At 57.3% G+C, this 18,509-nt stretch overlaps 1 protein-coding gene across 27 annotated transcripts in view; it reads right to left on the bottom strand.

Annotated features, from left to right (window-relative positions):
* ZMIZ1 (zinc finger MIZ-type containing 1) overlaps window positions 1-18,509 on the bottom strand; it is a 244,518-nt gene that overhangs the window by 143,369 nt on the left and 82,640 nt on the right. For 13 of the 27 annotated variants that reach the window (XM_077946512.1, XM_077946500.1, XM_077946506.1 and 10 more), the window contains one exon: window positions 8,806-8,886. The exons of 4 other annotated variants lie outside the window; for them this stretch is intronic. The gene's annotated coding sequence lies outside the window, so the exon portion shown is untranslated. The remainder of the gene's footprint in view (window positions 1-8,805; window positions 8,887-18,509) is intronic. 10 more of the 27 variants (XM_077946513.1, XM_077946501.1, XM_077946507.1 and 7 more) reach the window with 1 other exon arrangement.

The following is an 18,509-nucleotide window of genomic DNA, read 5'->3' on the forward strand; positions in this document are numbered from 1 at the left end:
ACAGTGTGGGTCCAAGAAGGGACCAGTGTTCAGGAGCAGGCGGCCCCTAGGACCTGTCCTGAGATGGCACTGTCTTTTCCTAGGGGCTCAGCAGCTTAAGTTGAGGGCTTAAGCCTGTCGGGGCTGCCCATCCTAGATGGACCACACAAGAAGAGGCACGGTGGGACACATGGGGTGGCCCAGAGACCAGACTGTGTGCCATGTGGAGCTCCCAGAGCTCACATCCTCCTAGCAAGCACGTTCCACTTTGGGCCTCAGTCTCCTCATCTGTAATAAGACAGGGCTCTGCGGGGCCATCCTACGGTTCCAGTGCTGCAGGCTTTCATGCGTGTTAACTAATAAGGCTCCCAGATGCCTCAGAGGAGCTGCAGGACTGCCCCCACCCACTCTGGCCTCCACCCTACCTCCCAGTAGGCACCAGTTAGTGATCCAGCTCAGCTTACAGAAAAGATCTCAGACCTGAGTGGACTCCGCTAATGCCTGCGGAGTTAGGGCTTCCTGGAAGGCAAGGGAATGGACAATCAACAGCATGTGACACCCAGGGAACAGATTCTCTATCCCTAGGGCTCTGAGGCTGGCAGAAGGCTGCTGAGCCAAATGCTCTGCGGCTAGAAGGAGTGGGGCGGAAACCCACAGATCTGCCCCAGGGAGCCTGGTAGAGGGGACATCAGGGAATGTCTGTCTGATTGTCATGAGGTTTTAAGGGCAGGAAGATCCCTCCCAGGTCATCTAAACCCCTGGTTTATCAGTGTGAAAACTGAGCCACAGAGAGGAACTGGCTCAAGTCTCTAGGCCAGCTCCCCTTTGCAGGCACCAGTGTGTCCCAGATTGGCCAGATCGCAGGGATTTTCTGGGGGCATCTGTTAAAAAATCAGAGTCCTAGGCCTAACTCCAGATCTATAGACTCAGACTCCAGGAGAGGGGCCTGGTGATCTGCATTTACACAGGTGTCCCAGGTGGCCTGGGTGTGCTAGCACGCCTGGGAAGCACTGCGTCTCCATCTCAAAGTATCCTCCTGGAAGTTCCCACTTGAAAGCTCAAGAGAGGACCTGGGGGTCCATTGTCTCTGGAGAGAGAAGTGTCTGGGTCCAGAGCTAACAAATGCCAACTTCAAACACATGCTCCTGTTTGAGGGGCGGGAGGTATCTCCCCAAGGGCATTGGTCTGCCGCTAACAGAGAGGACTGGTGCTGTGTAGCTATTGCTGCATTTTATCCTGCCAGGTGGGTGCACTGCACCCCTTTACAGATGAGGAAACAGGTGAGTTGAGCATGCAAGTAACTTGTCCAGACTCAGACCTGGCTGATAGGTGGCAGAACAGAGATTTGAACCCAGAACTGTCTGTGCCTGAAACCCACACACTTTGGCCACACGCCACACTTTATCCTCTGTAACACTGAATTTACATGAGCAAAACTGTGTGGTGACTTCTCCAGCAATGGAGGTGTCTGGGCAGCAGCTGGGGGAGTCAATACCAGGCATGAGATGATCTTTTTCAGCTCTTCTGGAGCTGTGGCTGCGGAGAGGCTAAACTGGCTACAGGTTGCATGGATGTCTGTTGCATTTCTTCCACACACAGATAAAAATGCTCCAGATTATTTACAGGTTCTAGTACATCAAAGTCCTCCTGGCTCAATCTTTGGCCATGCTGGAGCTGCCGGGCAGGAGGCAGCTGGGAACTCCTACCTGAGAGGGAATTGCTGGGGGCAGAGGCAATGAAGCACGGAAGGCTGGCACCCCAGGTAGTGACAAGGGCAGGGGTGGGGGGCTGTGACGGGACGTCTGGGTGAGGCCAGGGCCCAGAGAGAACAGGCAGGGGCTACCGGCGAGGGGCGAGGGCCGTCTCATGCCAGCCCGTCCCACCAACCTGAGGGTGGGCCAGATGGAGGTGGCACCACTGGAGCAATCCACAGAAGTTATGAAGCAGAGATGTTCCCCTGGGCTCCAACAGAGGTCCCTAAAGATGCCTCAGGGGAGCGGTGGAGGGTCCCAGAACAGCCATGAGGCAAGATGTGCTTGCTGTTTCCCAAACTGGAGCTGAAGAAGGGTGAGAAGCACTTACTGGGGGAGGCAGATGTGGGCAAAAAGCTTCCAAAGGCTCAGCAACCATACATTTCCTGCTCTCCATTAACCAGTCAGCTCCCTGGGGGCTCTAGAAAGTTCTCTGGGGCCCAGCTCACCCAGCAGTCAGGGTGGATGGACATCTGTGGGGGTCACACTGAGGTCCCTGCCTCTTCCCTCCTCCTGCACTGGCCACAGCCCAGAGCTGAGACATCAGTCAAGCAGACCTGATACGCAGGGAGCAGGGCTGAGAGCGCGACCATGCGCCACACAGCGCACAGCATTATTTCTCGTAGAGTCCGCACACGGCCTCTGAATCCTTCTTAACACGGCCCATAGGCACATTAACAACCGGGATGCTAGACTACACCTTGTTGCTGTGCCTGGAGGAAGCTGAGGGTGCACAAGCTGGGTGCCTGCGGCTTCCTGCTGCCCTTCTGCACACGACTGTGCTGAAGACATGGTTCACAGCCTGCCCTGAGCTTTCAAGGAGTATACGGTCTAGTGTGGAAACAGCAGATGGCTGGCTTGGAGGAGCAGAGACAAGGAAAGGCCATGGGGTGCCTATGTGCAGATGAAGGAGGGAATGGGCTGGGGAAAGAAAGCGGGGCTGTTGGCTCAGTATACTCAAACTCTGCAGCCCTTGCTGGTGGGAGGAGGTAGGCCCCTGGGGGAGCTCCGCTTTGGGTAGTGGCACCAGCCCTGTCTGCAGTAGAGGGAGACGAGCACCTGAACCTTCCGTGACTCCCTGCCACACTGCCTGAGCACAGGCAAACAAGAGGTAGATTGTAAATGGAGCGTACAGCCAAGTGCAGCCGGAGGGGGCTTGTGGGTAACAAAGAGGAAAATAGGCTCCAGAGGGTGGAGGGCTCTGGAGGGGCTGTTCTGCTGCCAGCCTGACTCCTAAGAAACACCCCACTTTGGGAGAACCCTCTAGGCCAGCAGGGGCAGGGCCAGGCTCTGGGGGGTAAATCCCCTCTTCTCCCTCCTGGCCTTGGAGCCATCCCTGCTGCAGGCATCCTCCACTCACTGGAGACCTGGGCTGGTTAACAGAACACAGCCTTTGGGTACCTTTGAGATTCAGACTCTGCTGGCTGATGTGGGAGGGGCTGGAGGGCAGGGGTGACCTTTCCTGGGAGGAGCCAGGGCTCTCACCCTCCTAGCTCCGTCCAGGGTGTATGCTCACTGTCAGGAAGCTAGGAGGGATGAAGGGCAGGACTGGCCAATATGTGGCCCAGCCTGTGACAGCTGCTTGGTCTGGGGCTGTTTGGGCATTAAGTGCAGGGCAGTCTTAAGCACTGAAATCTACTGTGGGTGGGGCAGGGGGAACGAAATCGCTCACATCGCCTTTCCTCTATTCATTTCAGGTTCAGCCGCCTGGGTTCTAGCCATGGTCCTGCCTGCCTCCATCTGTCTTTAGGACAAGTGCCCTGTGCCTCGGTTCCTTATTTTGTCCTGCAGGACAGCGGTGGCCTTGCCTACAGAGGCAGCATGTGCTCTGCAAACTCACCTGCAGGATTTCTTTCCTCAGGCTTCAGTTTCTTCACCTGCAAGGTGAGGAAACAGGACTCTCCTCTCCAAGCATGCGCCGTGCAATACAGCTAACAGTGGAGACTGCAATGACTGGATTTCAAAGACTTAGTATGATGAAGAATGTAAAACATCTGCCCTGTGAATCCAATGTATTACCATCCCAATATGCAATCAATGAAAAATGAAAAACAGCCTGGTGGGCAGTCTGATGCACACTTTAAATGGCATGAAGAATGTTGAGGGAAGGCTCTGGATTTAGGAGGCCTGTCCAGGGAAGGCTACTGGGACCTCCAGGAGGTGCAGGTGTGGCCTGAGGAGGGCTTCCCAGGATGGAGCCATGCGGCAGCCCACAGAAACTCAGGCCGGAGCACAGAGTGGGAAGGTGTGATGAAGAACAGGGGCGGGGGGCGGCGCGGTGGAGCTGCAGCCCAGGGCGCTGGCAGAAGGCTAGCGTGTGATGTGGCTGTGAAAGGAGGCTGAGGCCAGATGGCGGCGACTTCGAATGCCAGGCTGAGTCGCCTGGGCACGCAGCAGGCACTTCCAGGAAGACTGGCTGACCAGGGCCGGGGACCGAGGGAGGTTCCTGAGGGCGTCCAGGTGAGTGGTAGGGTCTCTGCACCTCACAGGCCACTGAGACCCTCTGGGCCTACACCCTCCAGCTTCCTCTCCCTTCAGGAGAGGACAATTTATTTATTCATGAGCATACAAATGCTCCCACCAGGCAGCCAGCTCCTGTACACCTCACTTCTAATTATAGCAGGAATTTCATTAATGCTGGAGGGAGATGCCAGGTTTCCAACCACCCCTTGTTAGTGGGCACAGGCCGCCTCTCGTTCTCTTGCTCCAGCTGGTGGCCAGCGACCCACATGCCCAGGACGGTACAGGGCAGCTGCAGGGTGGGCTAGCAGCCTGCACTCCTGAGCCAGGAGGTAGCTGGCACAGCAGGGCCATGGGGAAGGGATGGCACCTGCCCCCACCACCTGGCCACACACGGAGTGCAGCCTCCAGCAGCTGGGAATGTGGGGCTGTCTCAGACCCACCAAAGAGCAGGGTGGGAGGAAGTGGCATGTTGGCTGGAGCCAGATTTAGGCAAAGGCAGCAGGTAGGGAGGCCTCTGTTGTACAGAGCCCTGGGGATGACAAGAAGCAGTGATACGGTGGCACGGTGCAGCCGTGCTGCTGGGAGGCCTGCTAAGGAGTGGCCCTGAGAAGGAGAGCAGAGGTGAGGAGGTGCAGGGGCTCTGGGATACGCTGCAGGGACAGGGAGATGTGCTGTGGAGGAGGCAGCGTCTGGGAAGCTGGGCAGGAGAGAGCTACAGGGAGAGATGAGGACAGATAGCCACAGGGAGACGGGACAGAGACACGCAGAGACGGACCCACTGCCCCACCCTGCAGGGAGAGCCCAGACACAGGCACGCGCGCGCGCACACACACACACACAGCTGAGCTGGAGCTTGGAGGCCAAGGCTGGAAGAAGTAAAGAAACGACTAGTGCCAAGTTAGGCTTGGCTGCTCACAGAGGACCCCCCTAGCAGACCAGGCCCGCCTAGGGGGAGCTGGTTGGGCCCACCCAGAGACTTCAGGCCAGAGGCTCAGGGTGTAAATCTGTGGCAGGAGGCATGGCCGCCAAATCCATGCCCTCCGGTGACCATGGGGAGCTGTCAGGACCTCCAGCTGTGGGAGGGCAGGTCAGAACACTCGGGCCTGAATGCTTGCCCCCCACACTGCCCCTCAGTCCGCTCCACTGTGGTCCGGGCCGCCCAGGCCAGTCTGAATGTGAAGCCAGTGTGCACATGGAGGTCCTGATACACACGGGAGGGAGGGATCTCCCCTTCCCTTGAATACTCATGAATATTCACATGTCGTGCTGAACAATCACACCCATACACAGGTGCACACTAGTACACACGCACTTACACACAAGCACACAGTCACACACCCTCCTCCTTCCCTCTGGAAGCTCTGAGCCTCCCAGAGCCACTACTCAGGCTAGGATTCACTGTCATCCTGGGTCTCTGGGCAAGGAACCCCGGTCCCACATTAGGGCCAGAATGAGAGAAGCTGTTAAGAGGAAACTGGCTTTGTCAGGCCCAGCTCAGGCTCCCAAACTGAGCTCACCCAGGCAGGTGAGTTCACACTCCCCTGGAGAACACACTCCCCATCTGCTGCCCTCTCCTGAAGGATCGTGGCCCAAATATCAGAAAGGGAAAGGGAGCTGCTGAGGTAACACCAGACAGACCAGCATATAAGACCTAGGTCTGAGGCCCCCACCTCCAGACAAGGGCTTTCTATTTCTCCCCATCCCCCTGCCCAACCCACAGCCTGTTAGACACCCCCTGATGTAAGGAGTATGGCTCTTTCCCTCAGCCTTGCTCAGTGCCCCTATGTCCATGCAATGGGGCCAGTCAGGGAGAGCAGGCACTGATGCTTCAGCACCTGTATCCTCATCCAGTCCCCCCGGGACCTTTGGGAAGGGGATCCGAAGGGAACAGACTTCCTCCCCACCAGTGCAGCCTCCCCAGTAACCATTCTGGAGAGCCTCATGCTCTCTCCCAGACTCAGGGATGCTCCAAGCCCCAAAATCCACTGTCTAAGTGGCCCATACAGCCCAACCCCAGCTTGCACACAGTTTAGTGACAAAGAACTCACCACCTCTGCAGGAGGCAGCTTTTTAACATAAAATCTCCAGATAGCTCAGACTCTTGGAAAGTTGAACTGAAACATGCCACAGAGATAGCATGGTTACCACTACAGGGCCCAAGGTCTCCTGGCTGGAGTTCACCAAGCAAGACTGTCCTTTCATCATTAGCCTGGAAAGTGACAGAACTGGCCCCTCACCCTGACTGTCACTCCAAATTATAACAGAGCTACAGTCACAAGATCCTGTGGCCAGTACCACCTCCTTCACTCAAGACAGCTAGCTAGGGCCCACAACAATCACTCACTCACTCACTCACTCACTCACTCACTCACTCACTCAACAGAGTATCAATGGGGCCACTGCTCTGTGCCAGGGACTAAGACATGGTAGTGAAACAAGGGTTCATTCAATGTTTAGTTTAACAGCTGCCCTTCACCCATTTTACAGGTGGCAAAGCTGAGTCCAGGGAAAGGCAGCACCTTCTCAAAGCCATACAGGGAGCCAATGGTCAAGAGCGGAGCCCCACGCTGCCGCTGTTGGCGCTGACAGTGGGCCAGCCTGGGAAGAAGGAGAGAAGGCCGCACTTCCGCCGTCTCCACCCCCGGCCGTTTCTAGGACACCGAGGTATTGATTACCACCCTCGCCTTGGAGTGGTTTTCTTTTCTTTCCTTTTTCCACCAAGGCTTTCTGTTCCTCATTTTTTTTTTTTTTCTTTTTCAAAGAATCAACTCGAAGCCGCTCCTATGATTAATTACCAGCTGCCTAATGCTCCGCCACTGGCAATTTCTGGAAAAAGAATGAATTACCTTGAAAAACATCCGAAAAGAGAACCCACCGTGAAGGAGAATTTCAAAGGTTACCAGACAATTAGCAGAGGGTTCCCCTAGCCTTATCGAGTTGCAGGCAGGCCCCATCGGGGAGGGGCAGGCCACCAGCCTGGGGGCCACCCTCTGGCTCCAGAAAGCAGCGGGCTTGGCAGGCTGGACAAAGGCCGCAGGGCTTTCCCCAAGCAGCTCCCACGCTTGTCCTGGGGCCCCGCCCCTGGTCTCCAAGGCTTTGTGCACTGGTTAATCCTGACGGACCTCGGTTCAAATCCCCACTCCAGCACTGACGGCTCTGTGGGTTTCCTAACCACGCCGAGCCTCTGGAGAATGAATTAGACAAACCTCCCTGTGGGATTCTTGTGGGGAGAAAGAGGTATTAAAGGAGCATAGCTCCTGGCACACACACAGCAGATGCTCATGAGGCAGTAACATTTAAAAATATTCATGGCTTCTAAGCATCCTCACAGCAGCCCTGTCAGCAATGTCAGTATAATCAGCCTCATTTTCAGATGAGAAAGCTGGCTCTCACACAAGGGAAGGGACTGGCCCAAGGTCACGCAGCGGATCAGCAGACGGCCGAGATTTCTTGCAGTGGGAAGGGAGATGGAGCCTGGCTCTCCAATGTCGGAGCCTGACTGAGGATCGCCCGGCCTGCCCCAGGCCCCTGGCAGTGCTAAGCTCCAGGAGGGACGCTGAGGGCAGCAGGGGATGTTAGGAGACAGCCCCACACCAGGGCGAAGACTCCCCTCTCCTGGGTGCCTGAGCACCACAACGCCTTGGGACAAAGGGCTCTGGCCCAAGTGAGGATTTTTGTGAAGCCTCTCATCTCTAGGTTGAGAGTTGCCAAGGAAACAGGGATTACACAGGTCACCCTCGGGCACAGGGCCAAGGGAGATCACCCTGAAATGCTACCCCATGATGAGAAATGCTGGGGCACGGGACAGAGCTGAGCTCAACCTCAGGACCTGCTGGCCCCAGCTGCTCTCAGTTGCTCCTCAAGGGGCCCTGCCCCCCTTATCAGGCCAGGGGTTCAGTTCGTGTCCATCCTGGCACTGATGGGTCTTCAGGGGGAGCAGGGTGGTGGAAACTGAGGTGTGTGGAGAGAAAGGTGGGTTCCAGCACCCTTGAGGAAAAGGACTGACATGTCCCCAGTCCTTGCTGTGTGCCAGGTGTGCAGTCTCCTCACCGCGACAGTGGGGCAGGTGCCGACATCTCATTCCCATTTGATAGATGGGTAAACAGAGGCACAGAGTAACCATGTGTGCCAATCAGGATTTGAACCCAGGTGGTCTGACCCCAGAGCCCAGTGTGTATCCACCTCAGCGTGTTTGTGAGAGTGGGTAGAAGGGGTGGTAGCCCTGCACCCATTTCAGCCCAAATATTCCTGCTCACCCAGGCCTCCTTTCGTGGGGCTGCCCCTACCCCACAGGGTTTAGAGCGGTACAGACAGGGCTCCTGTGCCAAGACCAGGTAGCCAGACCTGCCCCTCTCCCTGGGCAGACCTCCAGCCCCCACCCCTAGCAGCTGCTCTAGAGAAATGCCAGGCCAAGAGGTCCCTGGGTGCCAGGTAGAGGGACGGCCCATTTGGGGCATGATGAGGTTCCAGTAAAGGTGACTTGTACCCACTCCTGCCCATCAGGGCTGAGGCCCGAGTCAAAGGTCCAGCATGCTAGGGCCAGCACCTGCCCTCATCAGGACTTGCCTGCTTCCGACCCAGCCACCTCCCGCCAGCCCAGTGGCACACCTACCTCAGTGATCTGCAAACCACCAGTGGCCCACGCGCCGGTCAGCAGCTCGCGGCCCCTCCACCTCACTCCAGCTCCATCCTGCTGCAATAAGAGCCGGAGGTCAGTGGGTCTACCCACAGCAGAGGCCCGGGCACTGACCATGAGGCCACTGCCCAGTGCCACCGTATCATCCCCATCTGACAAAGGAGGACTCCGAAGGGACGTGATGGGGTGCCCTGGCCTAAACAAGCCCCTGACTCCCCACACCTGCCAGTTACTGGTTATGTGACTACGGATATGCTCTCAGACTCTCTGGGGTTCAGTTTCCTCATGTGTCAAAGTGGGGTCAAAATATGTCTCCAGGTCACGGGGAGAATCCAAAGAGACGTGATGACAAAGGCACTTGGCATTCACCCATTCATTTAACAAACATTCAGCAAGCATGCCGATGTGATAGTGATCCCTAGCCTTGCGGAGACTCAGACGAGAGCAAAGAATCAAATAATACAAAAGTAATAGCACTGCTTGCCAGAAACAAACGATGAGTCCAGGGTCCACAGAGCAGAGACTCAAGGTCCCAGGTAGCCTCTCTGGGGAAGTGAAGTTGAGCAACAAGCCAGGGAGAGGCAGGCCAAGATGCGGCAAATAGCGTTCTAGGCAGAGGGAACAGCATATGCGAAGACTCCAAGATGGAGAAAAGTCACTGGCCCAGTGGAGGACTTGGGGTCCGTGGTGTAGCAGATGCACTGAGCAAGGGAGAGGGTGGTGTGAGTGGGGACCACGGGCCAGGGACAGTAAGAGAGAGAATGGGCAGGAGCCACAGCAGCATCTGGGCAGCTGAGGGACGTGACCCTAGTTCTAGTTCAGGAAGCCCCCATGGCTGTGAAAGGAGAAGGGCTTGGAGGGATAGGAGGAGGCAGAAGAGCAGTGGGGACACTGCTCCAGAGTCCAGGCCAGAGACAGTGGTGCCCGGGGCAGAGACAGCAGCAGGCAGAAGTGCAGGGCCTGCTGGTGCACTGGGCATGCAGGTACACGACCATCCTTGTTGGGTGGCGCTCGGCTGGTCCACCTCCTCAACGGCCCACCAACACGCCCCCCACTGCCCACAGAGTCCCGAGGGCAGGAGGGAAGATGAGACCCAGAGGTCTGGTTGGTGGGCTTCTCTGGGGTCTCAGCTGGAGGCTGGGATGTCCATATCCCTGAATTCAGGCTCTGGCTGTGAAAGTGTCCCGATGCGTGGCCGTGAACAATCACTGTGCCTCTCTGCACCGGAGTGTCCACCTCTAAAAACCAGGAAACCTGACTGCAGGGCCGAGCTCCTCTCAGAACAAGGCCCGTGGCTCACAGCAGGGGAGGTGGTGCCCACATCACACGAAGCATAGGCCTCCATATATGCCAAGGGGCTGGGTAAGGGCCTTAGCCTGGGCTCCACCTCACTGTGCACAGGCAGGGGCTCCCAGGGAGAAATGGTGCCCAGGCCTCGGTAAGAGGCAAAGAGGCCTGATGATCGAGAGGCAGGCTCAGTAATCACAAGGATCTGCTTCAAAGCTTGGCTTTGCCCTCATACCAAATGTGTGACTTGGACACGTTTCTTAAGCCTCCCTCTGCCTCAGTTTCCTCAACTGTGGTAGGGGATATAGAAACAACGAGAAGGCCTCCCTCAAAGAGCTGTGCAGACTGTGTAAGGCAGTGCATGTGAGGGCCAGACACCAGCGGCTCTCCGCACACGTCAGCTGATGCATGGATGACCCTGTGGGGGCCGGTGCTGGGCTCCATGAGTGCTGGAACCCTACACCCCAAGATCCTGGAGCCAGGCCCAGCGTCCCCACCCCAGCCATGGGGAGAGGAAGTGGCTCTACATCCTGACCTTCTGGTTCTGGCAGCCCCCAAATTCTGCTTACCTTGGAAATACAAACGGTTTTGGGGTTCATTGACCCCAATACTTCCCTTTCACTGAGGAGGAAACTGAGGCCCAGAGACAGGCAGCGTTTGCCCTCATATGGGGTCATGCAGTGAGTCAGTGACTGGGGCAGAACTGGAGTCAGTCTCCTGCCTCCCCACCGCCCACAGCTAGGCCTTTTCCAAAGGCAAGCTGGCCAGCAGAGCCGCTGACAGAGAGAAAATAATTATCTTGGCAGCTGAGACGGAAGCCAGAGCCGAAAAGCCCTTGCTCCCCAGTGAGCATCGGCCAGGCCCCGAGAAACGGTGTCGGGCCATCAGCCTCTCATGGGTGCTCGGCTCACGGTTCATGCACGTACCTCACTGCCCCAGCCACCCCAGCCACCCCAGTCCCTTGGTGTTGGGCTTGTGCAAAGGGCAAACTGAGATCAGAGAGGGGAAGGGACCCAGCCAGGGTCACACAGCCATAAGTGGGGGTGCTAGAATTTGAACTCAGGCCCTGGTTGGGGGACAGTGAGCCTGTGTTGGGCCACCCCGCTGGGAAAGAGAGAGGGAGGAGGAGGGCGCCCTGTATTGAGTCCATATTGTGGACTGTGCCCTGGATATTTCCTTTAGCCCTCAGTGAAACGGTGTGAGGTAGACACTGACATGACATCCCTGATTTCCACATGAGGCCAGGAGGTTCTATAACCTCCTGAGGTTGCACAGCTAATAAGAAGCTCACAGGAACACAGCCGGGATGTGAGTAAGCAACCCATGCCCACTCAGTCTGCCCACTACGCGGCAGCCAGCCTGAGAGCCCGAACCCTGCCCAGCCCTGGGAGCTGCTCAGCAGCCCTGCTCAGGGCCAGACGGCGCTGGGCACCCCTCATGCTGGGAAAGGGGGTCTCAGGAACCAGGAGCCTGTGCCATGCTGTGCACACCCACCCTGCTGGTGCCTTAGCCGAGGCTCACAGCCTGTGTGGACTTGGCCTCCTGGGGAGTTCAGGGAGAAGAGAGGGCAGGAGATGAGGTGTAGCCCCGTTTGCTCCCAGCCTGGTCAGACGGCAAGGATAAACCACGAAGGGCTGGAGGGGAGCGCTCTTTTCTGTAAAGGCCTTGGTGCCACGGAGTGGGTGCAGCCTGAGCCTCAAGGCCAGTGGAGGCCCACCCAATGTCCCCATGAGGCAGGGACCCCAATGCCCAGATAGCTCTCCCAGGCACCCTCAGCACAGCACCTCTCACTTCTAGGGGGTGTGAGATCCTGACCACAGGGCAGCTTCTCATTTCGAGAACAGAAAGGGTCGCGTGCAGACAGCAGCCTGAAACACCCTTCACTCTCACAGTGCATCTGAAGCTCCTGGGGGAGGGGAGGCCAGGACCCACTCCTGTTTTGCAGAACATGACACTGAGAAGGATGGGGCTGCCAGAGGTGTCCAGCTGGAAAGTGACAAGGCTGAGTCTCAGACAAGGCAGATGTCACTTGGGGGTAGGGACTGTCCTGGGACCAAGAGGAGTTCCCCCCATATCTATCTTCCCAGCCCCACCTTCTCCAGGGATCCCTGGAAGGACCTGGGTATGGGCTGGGGTGGAGGCACTTGGTCAAGCTGACCCAGGGCTGAGTCTGACCCAGAGAGATGCAGGGTCAGTCAATCCAGGATTCCTGGAGGGCAGAGGTGCCCAAAATGTGGGGTATCCAGGACCAGGGGTGGCTCTAGGCCTGTGGCTAAGTAGCCAGTTGGTCTCTACAGCTGCTAAGGCTTGGGAGTCCACAGCTGGGGCTGAAGCCCCTGGCCTCAAGGGTTAGGGCAAGAGTGGGTAGAGCTGGGTTTGAACACTTGCTGGAGGACCTTCAGCAAGTCACTAGGCTTCCCTGAGCCCCTAGCTCCTCCCTAAGTAGGGGCCGACCGCCCTCCATTGTCTCTCACCAGAGAAGGCTCCAGGCTGCACTGGGGGAGGGGGCAGGTGGCCCTGGTGCTGTGCTGGGCAGGGGTTACATCAGGGCTTACACCTTGAACCTGGAATTCAGGGCTCCCATAACCAGGCCTCAGCTCCTCCTTCTTGCTGCTGACCACACACGTGTCTTGGCCCTGGTAGCTGTGAGGCCTTCACAAGATACGGGGTGTATAGATGCAGGTGCCAAGGAGGAAGAGCTCAGCCCACGGTGCCCACCTAAGTCAGGGCAAGGGTAATTACTCAAGGTCATAAGTGGCAAAGCAGGGATCAGAACGGTGGTTACAAGGGTGTCCACCCACACCTGGTCCAACCCACCGCTCCCCTGGCTGAGCCAGCAGAACCAGCTCCCGCTACACTGACCCTCAGGCGCCTGAGCTGTTCTACCCTCATTTCACAGATGTGCCAAACAGCTGCTGGTCAGGCGACAAGCAGATTCTTGGGGTGACAGGGGATTCCCCACCTTGGAGAGCCCCACCACCACACACATCCCCTTACATGACCCCAGGGACAGGCCCCTGTCCTCCCCTGGCAGGCCAGTGCTGACTCCAGGAGCAAGGCAAATATTTACCCCATGGTTATCCAAATGGGGCTGGCTGCCCCGCCTCCTGCATTCCTGAAATACCTGTTCCCTGACCTCACCAAGCTGGGGGTGAGGATCCAGACACAGGGAAGAGCCAGACCCAGGCTGGGCCAGGGTGCAGGCCAAGGCCCACTGGCCAGAAGGATGAGGCAGCCCTAAATCGCCCCTCCGGCCTTGCACCCACCAGCGGAGGTTCCAGGGTGCTCTGGACATTGGCTGTAGCAAGGACCTCCCCCATGGACAACGAGGGGAGAGGGTCACACCGCCCCAGGGTGCTGTGGCACCAATGCCACCTCAGAGCTCCTGTCATTAGGCCTCAGCTGTTCACACTTGCTGCCAACTGACCACACACACACACACACACCCCTTATGCCTGCAAAGAGAACCATTCAACCTGCTCAAACATGGTGGAGTCTCCCACCTGCCAGGTTCCCTCCTCAGTAACCCTGGCAGCTCTCACTGCCCCACTCCACCACTCCATCCTCAGCACAATCCTGTCACCAGGGAGCTGTGAAGTCCCACTTTACGGAGGAAGAAATTGCTGAGCAGAGAGCAAAGGCCACGCATCACACAGTGGCAGAACAGGAGCCGCAGTCCCCTACATGGCGCCTTGTGCAGCTCTACGTCTGGTCACTGTTCTTTGGAACCCTATCCATCCTTCGATGTGCAAAGAGCCACCACCTCATGCTGCCTTCTCTGAGAGCCACCTCCATGGGCTAGGTACCCTCCCTGAACTTCCAGACATGCTGGTGTTTCTTTTCCCTTGCATAATTAAAATTAGGAGCCTGTTTATCTCTTCAGCCTCCAGGCCCATGAGGGCAGGGACCTGGTAGTCCTCATTCCAAGCACAGCAGAGCTGAACCCAGGGATTTGGTGCTCTGGGAGAACTGCACATCCTCTCAATCTTTTCGCCGAAGAGCAGTAACTACAGTTGGCCTCAAGGAACAGAAATGAATGAGGACCTCGGAAGCTGGTAGTCTGGGGTCCGCAGGAAGTCCTGGGTGGGGCTGCCCGAGAGTCCCGAGGTACCCTTGGTTCGATCATCCTGTCGGTCTTCACCTCCTGTGAGGAGGCTCCGGGCTGCCCTCCAGCAGATGGTAGGCACCGTCTTCCCACGCCCAGCCGTGGAAGCCCAGCCTGCCTGCTGGGCCTGCTTTCCGCTCCTTGCCACATGCCCCTCGGCTCCCTCGCCTTCCTCTCTCCCATGGGGAAGGCTGGAAAGTGGCAAGGGAAGGGCGGACAGGCAGCTCCGGGCTGACCTGCTGGGAAGGCAGGAACACCAGGCGAGAGAAGTGCAGGCCTGGCAAGCTGACATCATGGGAAGTCGTGGCTGGCACCTGCTGCTGGGCCCTCAGGACACCTCCATGTGGGGGAAGTTCCTGTGGCCAGAGGAAATGCCATGCAAACCTGGGGTCCCCCACCTGGCACTGTGGGGACCCAAAGAGTGGGAACTTGGGAAGGGCAGCGGGGGGTTCCGAACTACCCTCCTCACCCATCTAACATCTCTGCAACTTGGTTTCCTCATTTTAAAAACAGGGCTATAAAGTGACTTCTAGAAGTTGTTCATTTCATTCACTCCTTTATTTAAAAACAACTGATGACAACGCCTGCTACCCGGCAGAGAAGGAAAAGAAGGAGAAGAGGTAAAGAGTAGGGCTGGGAGGGGTGGGGACGGGGCTAAAGGCCAGCACCTGCCCAGCCTTTGCGCTTCTCCAGGGTGCTCACACATTGTGTGACGCCAGTGGGGAAGACACAGGAGACGGGTAATCCTCAGATAACTAGGGGCATGTGCATAAAGTGCTGGCGGGCCTGCGCAGCTTGGCCTGGAAACAAAATGGGGGTCAGGGCTACTGTCCCTTGGGCAGTCTTTCAGGCAGGAGGGTACCTCTTCCTGTGCAAAGGCCCAGAGCCTTTGGGGGAGAAGAGCTTTGGGCTGAAGAGAGAGCTGCAGAGGGCAGCAGTGAGCAGGATGCAGCTGCATTCCTGGGGCAGGGCACATGCACACATCCCTGGGGGCCTTTCCAAGGCTGCGCCCCCTGTCCAGTCCTGATCTACTGTGCTCTCAGGGCCAAGCTGGAGGGGCACCTCCTCTTAGAGGAAGAGCTCATGCAGCATCGCCCAGGCCCCAGGAATGACTTCTGCCCATCCTGCCTCAGCCGTGCCCTGGCTGTTGGTGCACATGCGTGGCTTGTCTGGCCTCCGGCCCCTGCCAACCTAGCCCCTTGGTGCTGGACTTGTACAAAGAGACAAACTGAGACCAGAGAGAGGGAAGGGCCCAGCCAAGGTCACACCATGATGAAAAGGGGAACTAGAATTCAGAAACAGATGACTTAGGGACTGGCTTCCCTTTCCTTTGAGTTTGCATCAGACCTCGAACTGGGAAAGGGAGGGGAAAAGCTGTCCCGACTGCCCCAGCCAACACCTCCAAGCAAGCAAAGAGGCCTTGAGCTCTGACAGGTGGCCCACTCACACCCGAGGAAGAGGGATGGGGCTCCCTTCTCCCCAGGTCACCAAAGGAACAATTTCTCCTTTAATTAAGGGATGAGGGCACAGCATAGAATGGTGGCCTCTCTGGGTTCCGATGCATCAGAGAGGCCTCAGCTCTGGTGCTTACTTAGCTGCGTGATGCTGGGCGAGGAACTTGGGTCAGTTTCCTCATCTGTAAAATGCGGGATACTAAGAGTCACTACTCTCACAGAGTTGTTGAAGGACATAACAAGATTAGGCCCATATGCACGTGCACAGGAAATGCTCCGTAAACAGGGGCCATAAGTCATCATTATCACTGGCTCAGGGTTGCTGCCCAGTGTAGACTTGGGGTCCTGCCTGGGGTGGGGGCACTGAACCCCATATCACAGAGACAGAGAAAGACCCAGGGCTCTGAGAAGATGAGTCCTGGCCTCAGATGAGTCCAAGACCGACTCAGGGGAGGCTTCATAGAACCAGCTGCTCCCCGGAGAGGGTCACCTCCTCTTCCACAGCAGCAGCCTAAGGTGCCAAGCATCCTTCAGGTGCAAAATCCATGCCAGGTACTCCCTTCCACACCCACCACTCATCAGGCTCCACAGGGTGGGCACAGCCACCCCTTTTCCAGGGACCGAGGTCTTGCTTAGAGGGGCACCCAGCTAGGGGTGGCCAGACCAGGTCCCCCGGCACCCACCTGGGCCCTTGCCGCTCCCAATGCCAGGGATCTAAGTGGAATTTCCTGCTGGTGGCCTCTCTTAGAAGTTTTGCCTCTTGCCTCTGTCCACTCTGCTTGGTGCCAACCATCTGGCCCTATGCTTCTGAGAGCTGCCCTAGAGGGCACCCCATCCCACCTCTGGGAGGCACCCAATCCTGAATGCCCTGCAGCATTAAATGGGCCTGGCAGAGGCTCTCAGGAGAGTCCTTGGAGGTCCTTGGGAAGCTCTGAGTGCAAGCCTGCCACCCTACAGAGAAGGGGACACAAACCCAAAGGCGGTTTGGGGACCAGAATGGAACCCAGGTCCATTCTCGTGTTGGAGGTCCAACTGAGGACCCAGGGGGTCCAATCCTGACCCACAAGAAAGTCACTTATCCCTCTAGTCTGTTTCCTCATCTGGGGCTAACAGCAGCTCAAGGATTAGATGAACTGACATACCCATGATTGGCACAGGAAGGTCGCGGGGCTGAAGGGCACGGGCACTGTCGGTGGCACACACAAACCACTGAGCGCTGAGTGTTCTCGATGACCCCCTTCCTGGGCCAGGCGCCAGCCCCCTAGTGGTCACGCTTCCCAAACAGGCATCCCTCTGGGATTCTGGCCACACGTGGGCCAGGACAGTCTGAAGTGATGGCCGAGACCCAGAGTTAAAAATGCCAGACAAAGGAAAGTCCCGTTCTTGCTAGCGGGCGGTGGCGGGTTTGGGCATGGGCTCTAACCTCACCCAGGCCTGGATGAAATCCTGGCCGGCTCACAAGCCACGTGGCCTTGGCCAAGTCCCTGCACCTCTCTCTGCCTCAGTTTCTTCAATGGGTCATGAGGAGGGAGAAGGTTTAGTGGGTTAACAAGTGCATGGTTCAACCTCTGGCTCTCAGAGCCTGGGCGACAGGAGCGCTTGCTATTTACAAGAACATCAGCTCTCTCCCGCAAGGACAGCCAGTGGTGGTCTGCAGGGGACCCGCTGGAAGGCCGGGGAAGAAAGGGGATGACAGGTTTGCCGATCACGTTTTAGTCCCACCAGGGCAGATTCCCAGGGAAGCTTGACTTTCCCCACTGGGATTTTGTTTATACAGAAGTGGGGTTCAAATCCAGCCTGTACCACTCACCCTTGACCTGGGCAAGTGCCTCCCATCCCTTGAAGTCTCTGTCTCTCTGCCAAGCAGGAGGAACGATGCCTGCCAATGCCCCAGGCTCCTAGGAGGACCATGGGATGGAGGACACAGTCCGGCTCAGTGATGGACTACAAGGAGGGTCCTTATTCTGTTCTGTCCACTGCCAGCCCTGTTTGAGCCAGCATCCGCCCAGAGCATGGCCCAGGGCCCACCCCAGAAGGCATTCATGGCCTCCCCAGGGGCTTCCCAGCTGAGGCTGTCAGGGAAGTCCTAGGATGCCCCTTCTTCTCCCTTGAATCTGGGGTCTCATTCATTCTTTCAGAGAGAGGGGTTCCCTCAGTCCAGTGACGCGGTGAGATTCTCAGGGGAGTCACCCTTCACCTGCCCATCAACAGACAGAGCCCATCCTCTGGGGCCCTGGAGAGGCCTAAAAGGCTGGACCCCCATGGTGGGTGTCCTCTTCCTGACACCACAGCACCCAGGACCAGGCTGGCAGGTCCAGGAACCTCCAAATGTTTGCTGGAAGAATGAATGGGCAGTGAAGGCAGCAGTGGCAGGGAACCTGCTTAGATCAAAGAACACGGTGACTGACGCTGGTACAGATTCTATAAGGTGAGTGGCGTTAGCCCCATCTCACAGATGAGGAAACAGAGGCTCAGAGGCATGAATTCACTTGCCCAGTACTAGAAGGTGGTAGGGCTGTATTCAGTACAGGCTCTGGGCTCCAGAACTCATGCACTGGCCCACAGTGCTGCCCGGGGATCCAGGGAGGCGAAGAGAGAGGCCCGTCAGAGGCCATCCAGACCAGAGGTTTCAAGCCTGGCTGCAGGCCCCGCCCCGGAGATCTGATTTAACTTGTTTGGAGTGGGTTATCTTTTTTCCTTTCTTTTCTTTTTTTGAGACAGAGTCTCACTTTGTCACCCAGGCTGGAGTGCAGTGGTGTAATCTCTGCTCACTGTAGCTTTGATCTCCTGGGCTCAAGCGATCCTCCCACCTCAACCCCCCAAGTAGCTTGGAC

The sequence above is a fragment of the Macaca mulatta genome, chromosome 9, assembly GCF_049350105.2.
Source record: "Macaca mulatta isolate MMU2019108-1 chromosome 9, T2T-MMU8v2.0, whole genome shotgun sequence".
Lineage (NCBI taxonomy): Eukaryota > Metazoa > Chordata > Mammalia > Primates > Cercopithecidae > Macaca > Macaca mulatta.